At 43.5% G+C, this 15,312-nt stretch overlaps 1 protein-coding gene across 2 annotated transcripts in view; it reads right to left on the minus strand.

The window, feature by feature from the left end:
• SMG6 (SMG6 nonsense mediated mRNA decay factor) overlaps positions 1 to 15,312 on the minus strand; it is a 3,859,488-nt gene that overhangs the window by 3,616,465 nt on the left and 227,711 nt on the right. The gene's annotated exons all lie outside the window — the stretch shown is intronic.

Raw genomic sequence — 15,312 nt, forward strand, 5'->3', positions numbered from 1 at the left:
AGGGATGAAGACTGGATACCACTGAGACAGAAGGAGCCATTGTAGCAATCTCATATGTAATCTGGCTAGGGGAACAATTTGGATGGCTGCCACCATAGACCCCAGAGCCTGAAGAACTTCCCTTGCAGACACCTTCCTTTGACAGAGTATCACATGGACTTGTGCCCTTAATCTCTGAAGCCTGTGAGGGGGAAGAGAGACCAGACTTGTTTGAGTGTTGAATACTGCCCCTATGAATCCCAATTGTTGTGAGGGCTGAAGGTTGGACTTTTCCCAGTAAATGGTGATGCCCAGCAACTCCGCTAGTACTAGAGTGCAGCGGAGAGCCCTGACCAGGAGGCACTTGGTGGGGGCAGAGAGGAGCCAATAGTCTAAATATGGAAACACCTGGAATCCCTGAAGTCTCAGATGAGCTGTGACCACTGTTAGGCATTTCGTGAACAGTCTGGGGGCAGTCGAGAAACCGAACGGCAGGGCTCTGAATTGGTAATGATTGGCTCCCAGCCGGAAGTGAATAAGACTCCTGGAGTGTTTGTCCATTTTGATGTGGTAACACGCATCCCGAAGATCTATTAAGCACATCCCCATATCCTCCCGAAGAAAAGGGAGGATGGATTGAATTTTGACCATGCAAAACTTGGTTTGAACCACTGATTTGTTTGGCTGGCTGAGATGCAAAATTAGCTTCCAGTCCCCGGTCTTTTTTGGCACTAAAAAGAATCTTGAATAAAACCTGGATCCGCACTGGTCTGGGGGGACCTGTTGGATGACTTGTTTTTGACAGCTTTCTTATTTCAGAAGCTGCCTCTGCCCTTTAACTGAGTGGAACATCGGGAAGGGATTTCGGAGGTCTTGGGTAAGAGATTAGGGGGATGTGATAGCCACTGGAAATTATTCTCTGCAGCCACTGATCGTTTGTAATAAAGAGCCAGGCAGCTAAGTGCAGAGCGAAATGAGCCCCAACTGCTTCCAGAGGAAAGCAATCGGGCAGCGCTTCAGAAGCGCTGAACTGATCTTCCTAAGAAAGAATCTCTGCAGTCTTGATTTCGGGGACCCCCTCTCCTCCAAAAGGGGAGTCTTCCATTATTGGAACCCCCTCTGTCTCTGGGGGAGCCCTCACCACATGCCTCATGGAAATAACCTTGAGACTTTTTGTGCCACATCTTTCCACTCCTCTGGTCCCTGGAAAAGGTGCGCTGAGGTTTGGAAAAATGTAGACGCACGGCAGACAAGGTCTTTCCGTCCTGCTTGCACCTTGCTATCTCAGAACCGAAAAGAGCTGATGGTTCAATAGGGCATTTAAAAAGGAAGATTTGAAGGAGTCCGCGAGGTCACAAATCACATCCAGGCGTAGCGTCTCATAACTATGTCTGCACCCGCAGCTCTAGCCGCCCCTTCAGTTGCATGGGACAGCAATCTCATGGACGAGTTGGAAATGGACTTTAGGGTGGCAAGCTGGGAAGCAACTTTATCACGTGCCCTATCCGGAAATTGACCTGCGAGGGTTCCAGAGAGCTCTGTGATGAGATATCTCTGGAGCCTCGTAAAATGTGCCAAAAAGTTCAGAGACCTGACAGCAAAGGTCGCTGAAGTAAACACTCGCTTCCCTAACCTGTCCACCGCCCGGGACTCTTGGGTGGGTGGACAGCAGAACTTTCCTCCACAAGGTCCTTTTTCGTGGCCTCCGCCACCACCATAGCGTCTACTGGCAAACCTCTAGACCAATGAGGTTGATCCTCTGGAGGGGAGAGTATCTTATCTGATCGCCTGGGAATGGCCTCAACGGTGTCTGGATTCTTCCATGCCCACTGCATGATGAGTCTGACTAACTCATCGGTGGGGGGGGGGGGGGTCACCAAGAAGTAGAAGGCCGAGAGCGGAAGGCCTGCAGGAATACAGATTCCTCTGAGGAAGGGTTGGTGGGCTTCCAGTCACCCCTCTGCTTTAAAATTTCCAGGATGTCTCCAAATGAGACATCGTCAGGTGGGGACCGTGGGGACCTTTCCCCATCACCGTAGCCCTCATCTTCTGTGAGGGACTCCTCTGGGGAGTCCACGTGTTTCCTCTTACATGCCCATTTCTGAGGGGCTTCTTTGGTGGGAGCATCCGAATAAGACTCAGAAAGGGAAATACCCTATACAGGAGTCTCCTGGATCTTGCCCTCTCGAAGTTCTGGGGGGGGTGGCCTTCGATAGCTGCAGCTCAGAGGGAACAGGTGGTATTGTCCAATGTAGGAGGATTCCTTGAAGCAAGCACCCTCTCCCTCACCCAGAAAGCAGGCCCGCCTGAAGAGGAATGGGAGCCCGGAACCGAAGACAATTTCGGAACCGGGGTCACAGCCCGGTCCACGCAGTGCGCTCCCAGAGATGGAGCCTCAAGCAAAACTGGGGCGATAGTCACCCTCGAACCCAAAGACAGAACTGGTGACACAACCAGAACCGTTGCCGGAACCGTGGGTTCCACCCCCCCCCCCCAAGCATGAGATTGAGGAAGGGTGGGTTCCGACAGAACCGACACCCAAAGGGGCCTCGGTGCTTCAGATATGGTCGTTGTCAGCACCGAGGCAAGGGGTCATCTTGTAGACGTCGAAAATATGAGCCTTGGAAACGAGGGGTCCAAAGGAGGAAAATACGTGGGGGTCACCGAGGCAATGGACCCAAAACCCGGAATGGAATGAGGTTTAGGAAAAATCTGCAAGTCCCCTGGTGGTCAGCAGCTGATCAAAGAGGTGCACCACATCCACTTCCGATAGGCTCCTGGTCGACCTTACCAATGCCCCTGAGGGGGAATCAGGCCGGTCCAAAAAGGGGCTGAAAGCTCGTCCGGCAAATGCCTCCACAGAAGGGGAGTACTGGGTCCGTGATGTATTAAAAAATGGCACAGAGGATTCCAGTTTAGAAACCGGCAGCAGGGGAATAATCGGAGCCGGGAACGGGTTCGGAGCCGAAGTCACAGCTGGAGTTGAGGTAAATAGCAGCTCCGAAGATGTTGTCGGTGCCGAGGTAGAGACAGGAGCCGTAGTTGGTGCTGGGACTGGCGCCGACGAGGTGATCATAACAACTTCTGTATGTACCACCTGAGTGAGTAATTAGAGGAAAATAATTTGACAAGAAAGAACTCAGAAATACTTATAAAAATTTGAAAAATATATCACTTAGCTGGAGAGCTCGGTGAAATGCTGGTATAGGGCTGCGCGGCAAACGAGATCTGAGGTAACTGAGTAAAGGGCATTGTGGGTAGCAGCTTAGCTCGAGAGTTTTTGGTGCACGCAAGCTTGGTATACGGCCGACTCGGATCCGAGGGCTCGGAACCGAACCCCATCAGTGATGAATAGGAAGAAGATTAACAACTTCAGATTCACTGTTAGAATGAACTGTGGTGATCTGCAGCAACAGCTTAAATAAAATATGCATGCTATCTAGCATGGGTAAGTTTAGATACTTCCCCCCAGTGTTTTGGGAGGAAACAAAAAGGTGTTTACATCAATCACAAACGCCAAGTACCAGGATTTATTCTCACCTTTGAGGGAAATTGGCTAGGCGTAAAACGGCCCAAAGGGCAGCTAGCCTAGTACTCATGTATGAACTACTGTCTGCACACACACCACTGTCTGCCCAACCACTGAAATTTCCCACCCCCAGGGAAGGGGGAGGCAGAAAGGACTGCTGAAGAAATTTTTTTTTTAGTATCCCTACGTTACATGGTGCTTGCAAGCCTAAGAAATGTAGATTTATTGTTCTAGAAGATCCACATTCTAAAACTACCAATGGAGAACTCTCATACAATACCTTGCATGAAGAGAGTGAGTACTGGTTGCAACCATGAGACCCAGCATCCCGAGACAGAGATAATCCATGCTTATGAAAAATATGGAAAGAAAGGAAAAAAACAACTTCAGTCTGAGCAGAATGAATTCAGTCCATGGGGAGTCTTGATCTGCATAACTCTGTGCCCAAACTGTAGCCTATAAACATAATACATTGTACAGGCTATAGATGGTACTCGATTGGATTCAATGCTATTCAAAGAGTTGAACAAGCTGCTCACAAACTCACTCAGCCAAGGTGTTGTAAAGAATGGGCAGCTAGAAACTAGACATCCAGATAAGGGCACATGCTGGCTTTCTGAAGGTACAAGTTCACAGCAACCACAAACAGGCATTTAGTAAACACCTTGGGGGCTAAGGTGAGAATAAATGGAACAACGTGGGACTGCTAATAATCACTTCCAACTCTGAAATGCAGAAATTTCCTGGATACCTCTGAGATCTTCATGTAGAAATGGATATTCTACAGGTTTAACTCTGCTCTAACTGTGTTGAAGGAATATTTAACTGAACTGGCAGTTTTAACTCTGCTCTTTGTTATTTGCTAGTAATTACAGGTGTGGGGGTAGCCACATTTTTTGATTTCCTGTCCTTGCCTATTTAAGTGGTATAGTGTGAAATATTTTCTGCTTAAAAACCTCAGCTTTGGCCGGCTAAGAACTTGGTTATATTCAACTGGACGTATAAGAGAAGTTAAGTACCTTTATCTGCACTTTTAAAAAAGAAAAATACAGTATTTAATTTGATTTAAACTGTGTTGAAGGAATATTTAACTGAACTGGCAGTTTTAACTCTGCTCTTCAGTTATTCCCAGCCACCCTCCCTGTTTTTGTTTTGGTGTTTAATCTTAGTGGCCTTGAAACTGCCCGCCCCTCAGCCTGCCTCTGGGCCCATCTCATTTGCTCACTCAACTGAGTGCAGTGAGATCATATTCTGATTCCAGGCATTCCTACTGTGTACAAAGAGAGCATCTGGGAAACGGACAAAAAAAAATTAAGCTTATTTCCTGCCTTTCCTGTTAAGTGGTATAGACTATTTTAGGCTTCTGAGCCCCCAAGCCCTTCTGTGTTTGAGGGAAGCCTTCTAGCTTGTTTTTTTTCTTATAACTAGCCAGTTTTCTAGTTTCAGCACTCAAATCTGTTTCTTTGATCTCAGCACTTGTTCAGATTAAAAAAAAAAAATTTCATCTGCTTTTACTGTACTTGTGTTTCTACCTACTTCATTTTACTTTTGAATCATCTTAAAAATACTCAGTTGTATTTATTACTGCTTGGTGTAACTCATTCCTAAGCCTTTTGGTTTAAACACTTGGGCTTCGGACCAGTTGTTTTGCACTGAGAGGGTTTGTGGTCTGCACTGTTGTGGCAGAACAGGTAGCTTACATCCTTCTAGGTTGGGAACTGCTGATTGAGGACTCAGTGTCTGTTATTCTAAAAGTGTATTAATTCTGGTTTAAGCACTTGGGCTTTCAGGCCAGTTATTTTACATTAAGAGAGTTCGTGGTCTGCACTCTTGTGGGAGGAGAGGCTGGACTCTGCCCTTCTGAGCTGGGAATTTCTAGGCTTATAGTGCATGCATATCTGAACTGCTTCTTACTGAAGTTGGTGTACCTTGTTTGCTGTGGCATAGACTGGATCCGGGCCTGCTGGATCTAGCTTTGTTTGTGTAACTTGAGCACTAATCCAGACATTCTCTAAAGTATTCAATTGTATTTATTACTGCTTGGTAGTAACTTGATTAAAGTGTAGCTATCATTCTAAGTCTTTTGGATTAAGCACTTGGGCTTCAGACCAGTTGTTTTACATTAGGAAGGTTTGTGGCAAGCACTGTGGTGGCAGGACAGGTAGCTTTCATCCTTCTAAGTTGGGAACTGCTGATTGAGAGCCCAGTGTCCAAGTGTATTAGTTCTGGTTTAGGCACTTGGGCTTCAGGCCAGTTATTTTACATTAAGAAGGTTCGTGGTCTGCACTCTTGTGGGAGAAGAGGCTGGACTCTGCCCTTCTGAGCTGGGAATTTCTGGTTAATGGTTTATAGTGCTTGAATATTTGAACTGTATCTTACTGAAATTGGTACACCTTGTTTGCTGTAGCATAGACTAGATCCAGGCCTGCTGAATCTAGCTTTGTTTATATGCTTGTTGTTTGTTTGCTTGTTATTTCCCTGGAACGCTAATTCCACCCAATACGCGGCTTCTCAGCCCTTCTGTGGATCACTAGTGATATCTGCATTGCTTACTGTACTTATTTCCTTGTTTCACTTGAAAGAAAGTTACTGTTTGTCGTTTTTGCATTTAGTTACTTGTAACACATTGCACTCAAGTTACCTGGCACTTGCTCACTAAAGCAATTATATAAGTCAGCACTAAAAATTAAAAGCACTACACCCTCACTCCCCACTGGCCCTTGTTTTCAATTATTAAGGCATTCCCAATATTATTCTAGCATGTCCAAAGGTCAGTTGTCAATCTCCTCTCCGGTCCAGCTGGTGAATCTGGGAATCTTGAGGCAATGTTATAACTGCCTCAAGAACACAGACAACCCTCTCCTCCTCCCACATAACACAAATACTTGCGAGAGATGCAGCTATTTAGCCAGACTGGAGGCTGAGCTCTCTCAACTCAGGACTGGCAAGACCAGACAGGAGGAGAAGGCAACTACACACACCACAAAACCAGCCTCACATAATGCTACCACACCACTGAATCAAACACAAACACACAAAGACATACTCGGAGGCTCCGAGTAAAAAATTACCTAAACAGCAGAGGCCTCCAAAGCAGACACCCAAACAACTGCTACCTCAAGACACCCCACAAGCAACACATAAACCACAAAATCAGTGTGCAAAGCAGTCACAGCCCTTAAGGCCAAAATACAACACCAAACATACTTGTCATAGGTGACTCCATAGTCAGACACACTGACGTCCCACTCACCAGGCTGAACAAGGAGAGGGTCACAGTAAGCTGCCTATCGGGCGCTAGAATCCGCCACATAACACAAGCACTCGGGTCACTCCACGGCAAGTACAAATATGACACAGTCATTGTCCATGCTGGTGTGAACGACCTGAGACGTACCTCCCTGGACTAAATGAAGAGAGACATAGAGGAGCTCTCTGATTATGTAGCCCAGGCAGGTATGACTCTGACCCTGAGCAGTATCCTTCCTTCACCAAGAATGATGCCACAATATAGAGACAAGATGATCAGCTTTAACAATTGGCTTAATGTCTGGTGTCATTCAAAGGGGATCCAGTGTCTGTCTGCCTGGGATGACATGCTTGACAAGCCATGCTGCTTCGCAAGGGAGGGCTTGCACCTGTCACCCCTGGGATTCCGGATATTGGCTAAGGCTCTTGCCACCCCCATAGTGCCTTTTTTAGGCAAGGCTCAAATTCTAAACCTACCACCCTAGAAAACAAAAATGGGAAGAAACTGAGGGTAATGCTGCTCAATGCCAGAAGTCTAAATCTCAAAATGCACGCACTCGAGGCCCTTCTCAGTATGGAGAACATCGATGTCTGTGCTGTAACTGAAACCTGGTTCAAGGCTCCTGAGAGCACCCCGGCACTATTAGGTTTTACCTCATATCATGCGTTCCGGCCCCAAAACCCGGACCACACCACAAAAGGAGGGGTTGTATCCATATTCATAAAGGATACCCACACCTCCAGGTTGGTGGCAACGCACGAAGCTTCGGAAACCATCCAGGTGCAACTAACCATAGGCAAAACTGCTCTACAAATTGTAGCATGCTACAGGCCACCCTCTCAAACTCAGGAACCCCACACAGCCTTCCTGAAGACACTGGAGGGTATAAATGTATCTCCAAACACCATCATATTGGGTGACTTCAACTACCTGAATATAGACTGGGAACATTACTCAAGCCCTAACTTTCTACCCCAACAGTTTCTGGATTTCATAAATTCAGATGCCATAGAACAGCTAGTCACTGTTCCCATGAGAGGAGAAAATATACTAGATCTCATTATCACAAACATGGGGACAAAATGCTCCACACTGGAAGTATATCCCTCATTGGTGAGATCTGATCACAAACTAATCTCACTAGAAATCCACATCCCGCCCCCACCCCAAACAAAAAAGACCACAGTGAAGAACTTCTCTAAAGCAAACTTCACACTACTCAAGACTGGTGTGGTATCCTTCAAGGCCCCTGAGCCAGTGGAAACCGCAACCCAAGCTGCGGAAGCCCTTACAAATGCCTTCTATGAACACCTCCAGGACTGCATGGATCAGGCAATCCCAAATAAAACCAAGACTCTTTCCACAAAGGGCAACCGTCCAGTCTGGTGGACCCCAACCATTAACAAACTTTACAATAAGAGGAGAAAGCTATTACATGATAGAACAAAATCCATAAAAGGGAAGTCACCCCTGATCATTATTAGTAAAAAAATACGAGCACTCATAAAATCAACTAAGGCCAATTTTGAGAGAAAAATTGCCATGGATTCAAAGGACAATCATAAGGCCTTTTTCAGCTATGTTAGGAACCTGGGTGGTAACTCCCAGATATGCTCAGAATTAGTCCAAAATGATACAAAAATCACTGAAACCACAGACATTGCCAACATACTGCAAACTTCACCCCCCCTCTCCCCCCCTAAAGGAGAGATAACTATCCCAGCGGAGTGTAGCCTCCCAGACATCTCAAATGCGCAGGTGAAAGCTGCTCTCTCTAAAGCTAAAAACACAGCATCAATGGGACCGGATGGTGTCCCCGGCTGTGTGCTACACGAGCTAAATGAGGAATTAAACCTGCACATAAGGCAGCTGTTTAATCTTAGCCTTACCACAGGATACGTGCCCAAGGAGTGGCGTACGGCAACTGTGGTCCCACTCCACAAAGGCGGTGCCTCTACGGACCCTGGTAATTACCGCCCCATAAGCTTAACAAGTCTAGTCTGCAAAGCTATGGAGAGGATCATAATGGAACTCGTAAACAAAGATATAGGGGACTTGCAGACATTAGACCCGACCCAGTTTGGCTTCGTCAAGGGCAGATCATGCCTTTTGAACTTGGTCGACTTCTTCGAAACAGTCACCAAGGCCATTGATGAGGGAAAGGCAGTCCATACAGCCTACCTTGACCTTGCAAAGGCTTTCGACACAATACCCCACTCGGGTATTGTAAAAAAACTTACCAGCTTAAATGTAAACCCATATGTCACAAGATGGGTTGCAAACTGGCTTAAGGACAGAACCCACAGGGTTAGAGTTGCTGGCGCTATGTCAGACTCCAAGCCGGTCACAAGTGGTGTCTCACAGGGCTCGGTCCTTGGCCCCCTATTGTTCGGCATCTACTTCTCAGAAGTACAGGCCAATATGGGAGGACTTTGGCTGACAAAGTTTGCAGACGACTGCAAACTGGGTGCCATAGTGGAGAGTGCATCGGACACGGATATCCTTCAGAAGGGACTCACGGAAACAGATAGCTGGTGCCAGAGCCATGGCCTGAAGTTAAACGCCTAAAAATGTATAGTCATACCCTTCGGGAAAAACAAGGTAACCCCAAGCTACCATATAGGTGGCAATCCACTAAGCACAGAAGAGGTTATCAGGGACCTGAGGACCCAGGTTGACAGTGGCCTTTCTTTTGACACTCACATTGCTAAAGTGGTTAGAAAGACCTTGTACATTGCCCACCTGATCATGAAGGGATTCACATCCAGATCTAGTGAGGTCATTGTTCCCCTGTACTCTTCACTTATCAGACCAATGATCGAGTACAATGCCCCATTCGGGATGTATCTCACCCGACATCTGCAGCAATTGGAGAGACCCCAAAAGTTCCTCACCAAAGGGATAAAGGGACTCCAAATTCTGTCATATGCTGCCAGATTGAAGAAACTCCAGCTCTATTCAGTCGCATACCGTCTGCTCAGAGGTGACATGTGCCTGACATACAAGGCCATGTCCAACCCGGAATTAATGGACATGCTCCACCTCAAAAAATCCAAATCCACCAAAACCACTAGAGCAAGCGACTTAAACCTTAGCACGGATATAAATAGGACATGCTGGAGGGATAGATTTATCACTCAGAGACTCCCTATGCTGTGGAATAAAATCCCGGTCCATGTGAGGCAGAGCACCTCGCTGGCTCTGTTCAAGAGAAATCTTGACCTGTGGATGGTTTACCCCGGGAATCATCTCTGTGTCACTGCTGGACAGAGGCACAACAAACTAATGGGTGCAGTATTTTTTCATATAAGGGGTGGCGTAAGCCACAAAACTTTGGGCTAGGCTTATAAATGCCTTAGGGCAGATAGCCTAGTATAAACCTATGAACCTATGAACATCCAGTTTCCTTCTGCCTCTTGCAGAAGGATCATCTGCAGTGAAACCATATGAAAGCTTTTTTTTTTTTGGGGGGGGGGGTGAACACATTTAGGCCATTTAAATCCCAAACTGTCCTGAGATCCTTTGTCTTTTCAGGCACTAACAAAATACATGGAGTAATACCTAGACCCTTTCTGATATGGTGGAATCTCCCAGTTGGCTCCTTTGTTTAACAGGTTTAAAATTGGGAAACTGAGGATCAAAACAAAGAAAGGAAACTTCATAATCCCAGGATACAAGTGTTCTTATCGATATAGCCTTGGTTATGGACTTTATCAACTGACAGACAGAGGAACAGGTCCATGGATGGCACAGTGGTTCAGCAGTACCGTTGTCGTCTCACAGAAAGAGGTTCTCTGGTTCAATTCTCAGCTGGGGTGCCTTCTGTTCGGGTCTGTATGTCCCATTCGTGTGCGTTTCCTCCGGGTGTTCTGGCTTTCTCCCACGTTGTAAAAAACATGTGTCTGGAGCGTTCTCCCCAGGTCTCATCTGAAAATACGCTTTGTTCCAAGTCGGACTTTCCCGGTTAACAAATGTTAAATAAATAAATAAAAATAAACAAACAGTTGACTGCCAACTACCACCAAAAAAGTTAAGAAGCTGTTCAAAGCCACAGGATTAGTGATGACTACCAAATGGCAGAATACAGCTGCCCAACAAGCTACAGTCATAAGGCCAACATTATCTCTGGAAAATTGGTAGGACATACAATATATTGCGCAATAAATAAAGGTATCAGAAGAGGTTAGAAAAGACTGGGAAGAGAGACTAAATAAGCAACTCATAAGGAAACAGTGGGAGGACATGTGCATGGTTCCCAAATATGCAACAAAATCTAGAAGATTTAGGATTTTTACCTGGAAGTGTTTGCATAGGTATATATACCCCAAGCAGACTCCAAAGACGTTTTCCTCAGGTAGATGGCAAATGTTGGAGGTGTGATAGGGAAGTAACGGGTTACTGGGAATGTGTTTTGAGAGTGTAATGAGTTGGAATTTAAAAATTCCCTACAAAGTACTCTGGCAGAAATACTGGGTGCAACTAAGTAAATGATTTATTTTGAGTTGGGATACAAGATCTGAATTGTAAGGCCTTGTTAAATTTAATTATGGAGGCTACCTAAAAAGCAATTACTAGAAAACGAAAATCAAAGTCTAAACCAGCTGCCTCTGAAGTAGTGAGTATTGTAACAGAGATAAAAGAACTGAAATGGGATCTTTAGAAAAGGATATGAACAAATTACATAGAAGAAATAAACATTGTGTGAGCAACACATGCAGAATAACGTTTTGGAGGAGTAGTGAGGTTTAAGGGAAGACAATTTGAGCAAAAGAATGTGTGTGATATATAATGTTTGTAACTGTGAATATATTGACGTGGTTTGTTTTGTTTTACATAAAATGTATGTTTGCCTGTGTCTTAAGTGACATTTAAAAAAAAAAAAAAAAAACCTCTCTGTAAGTTGCCCTGAGGTTACATTTCTTCCAACAATACTGTTTTGGAGTTGCTGTCTATACTTAAACTGCTAGTCGAGGATCCTCTGTGTTTGAAATGTAATCCCAGTGCCTGTATGATCTCTGTGTGCCTCCTTCATTAATTTTTGACAAAGTTTGTCAATTAAGGCCATAAGTGCTGGTAAACTTAAGTGTCAAATCCCAGAGCACAAGGAAGAGTGGTTGGCACCATCACAAAGAACTTTCATCATAAGGTACATATGGAGTTAATGGTTGAAGAATGGAACAGCAATTTGCCTTTCACATATCTGTTAGGCAACTATCTGTCTGATGCATTTTGTTTTATACATTTTTTTAATTTCGCTATGTAAGCTGTGTAGTTGTTCAGTGCCTTCAAAAAGAATGTGGAGGATGCACAAGCTTCCTTAACCAATCCACCTCTCCGGAATCATGTGTCAGGTTGCCTTCTTGGTTCTAAAGTGCTGGATCACTTTCTACAGATGCTGACATCAAAGTACCTGACTTAGTGTCCAACTACAAACTCCATTCAGTTGGGAAGCACAGGACACACGCCACACTTTTTGGGGGACTGGAACTACCATATCTGGATTCTCCCACGTTGCACTAGTGTCATTCCAGAATGCTACCTTCCTGTACACACAAAGGCAAGGGCCTCGCTCTATGCTCAAGGCCTACTTTAATGTTTTCCACTGAAACTGGGTGGTTTCATAAGTTGGGCAACATAATCATTAAAAAAATGGAAGTCATAAAAGCACCAAGGAATTGGACAGAATTTCATCACACTATGTTGATTATATGGCACACAGAGAGATAAAGTCCTGAAATTGATGCAGGTGATCCAAGTTCAGTTAGTAGCTTGGGAACTGGAAGAGTTGGTCTGAAATGATGGGCATTAGCTGCTGCCAGATCACTCATCATGAAGAAAGGGAAAGGAAGAAATAGCAGTTCTGATCACCACTGATGTACGGAGGAGGCTGGTTGTGAGACAGACTAGCTACAGCAATAAGAGCATGCACCCACAAAACAGCACATGCGCTGCAAAATGGGGGTAAATATAACCAGGTAAGCACATGTCTGGGTCCAGTGCTGTAGATGTTTTGCATGCCCAAATCTACTGCAGAAATAATGGGGGCTAGGTAAACAGAAAAACTCAATGGTTGACTAGATGACAGTCCCAATCAGGGAGCTCATGGTTGACGAGCAATAGGGAAGGGAGGGGGGGACAATTCTTCCAACTTCTCAATAAACAATAACTAATCAATCCATTAACTATAACTACACTTCATGCTCATTTAATTCCTGTTCTTGTATGAGAATGCCAACAAACGATGCCAACTACAGCCAAACCTTTCTTCTCCAGAACAAAATGCTTGCCTACAAGGTACTGAACTAAATCACAAATGAGTTTGGTCTACTGACTAAATGGACTTAGTCCCAAACTAGTGACAGATGCAAAATACTTTGAAGCATCAAGCTATAAGGTTAATTATTGCTCCAGAACTACTGCAGAACTAAAAAGACAATGACCATCAACAGAAAAGAACTTCTCTTCTGGGATACAACCATGCTTCCAAATATACAAAGTTCTACGTAAGTTCGACAGAAATGCAAATTACCAAGAAATGTATGTACCCTACAGTTTGACATCAACATCAATTGTAGAAACAGCTAGGCTCTACCAATTATCTCTACAGTATGACTCAACTTACTAAAAAATAAAGTGCAGAATGAGACCACAAAGGTAGAGGTTGGGTACACTCATTAAAAGCACATATATCTAAAATGCTACGGAATAATCTACAATTATAAAGTTAGATATACAACATGAGGACATATTAAGAGGGACAAACCTCCCCTTCAAATTTTCAAGTACATTGGGGGCACTATGGTTTTTAAACAAGGGATACAAAATATGTACTCCAAATCTAGATTTTATATATATATAGATATATATATATATATACATATATATATATATACATATATATACACAGTAGAAAGCAGGAGACATACTTCAACAGAAGCACAGAAGAAAAAAAATGCAAACTGATGGCAGACTACCTCACTTGAAACCAGAAGATGACATTACATTATCTGTTTGTGTCTAAGTACAACACAAGGAGAGAAAGTGGAGCTCCAGTATAAAAAAAAGTAATACAACAAGCGACCAGAAAAGTACAGGACATATCATAAATATACTGACACACAGCACTTAATGTGAAATGAGGGAGACAACAAAAATCTAAGACTGGTGAGGGGGAAGTCTCCTCAAAAATTAGCACTGCTAATTAACAACATGCATTATACTAACCTTAAGCCACACATATTTTAGACAGCACACAAATCCTTCTTAGATTTTGATAACTCTTTCTTTGCCTTCATTTCCAACATAAAAACAAAAAGTGATGCATGTGTATCACACAAAATGTTGGAAAAACTGCATGGAAAATTAAACCTACGTAGAGCTATATAAAACTATTTAAGTGCCAGTACAGAGCAAAAAGGAGAAAATATGTTTAATAGGGACATTGAGATACCAAGCAAAAGCACTGTTATGAAAAACTAAGACTCACAAACTGCCACTAGATACAAGCTACTGCCAAAAATCAAACTTTAAATACTTTGTCCAGTTTTGAAAATATTAACTTAAGGTACAATTACAAATGGGCCATAAAAAGGCAACTAGCATGCAACATGGTTTTCACCATGAAGTTTGTGAAAACAGACCACAACTTCAGCAATGCAGGTCTTTAAATAGACCTCAGAAAGGAGATTAGTATATTATTAAGGACATTAAACAATAAATGAATTTTGCTGTGACTCTAGAAATGGAAAGAGATTAACTTGACTAGTTATCTTCTGACAAAGACTAGTGAATTAATAGTATAGCCTTCTAAGTTTCATATTTTAGATGGAGCTATTAAAAGTATGATGAAGGTCTTATCCAGCCAAAGTGAGAATTCAGATAGAAAGGAGTAACAGGGCTCTAGATTATACAAATACAATAGTAGCTAGAACATAAACAGACCAGCGTGCTCAAAGGAAAAAAGGATAATACAGTTAGAACCTTTAATGACTCAAGACAAGTTATTAGCGTATGCCCGTTATCCTAATCTATTAATAAACAAAATTAAAATAACAAAAGACATCACAAACTGCAAAAGCAGTGAATAAATTGCATAATGCTTAAGGACCATCTTACTTCTTGTGAAGACAGCAAAATCTATTGGCCTTAAGAAAGCTGCTGAATAGGGACCTCAGCATAATCCATTATCAAAAAAAGCCACATTAAGATTGTCTTGTGTTCTCCTGGGAGTGATGTGTACTGAGGCAAAATAATACAAATACAAAAGGAATGTGTTCTCTACCAACCACACAATGGAATGTTTCCACACTATATCCCACTTAAATTCTTAAAACACAGGCTATGGAAATGTTCAGAACAATTTACACATATTCCCTAATATTGTTTTCATTTCAAGTTTGTGTAATTACAGAAAACACCACCAAGGGCTGCACATATTTAGGAAAGATTAATACTGATAAATGCAAACTCTACATTTTATTTACATGTACAAAACCGTGTTTCAGTTATTCTAAACCATGACAAGTATTACTACAGGACAGACTGAAATTTAAAT

Source organism: Protopterus annectens, chromosome 13.part0, assembly GCF_019279795.1.
Source record: "Protopterus annectens isolate FY-2018-M chromosome 13.part0, PAN1.0, whole genome shotgun sequence".
Taxonomy (NCBI): domain Eukaryota; kingdom Metazoa; phylum Chordata; order Ceratodontiformes; family Protopteridae; genus Protopterus; species Protopterus annectens.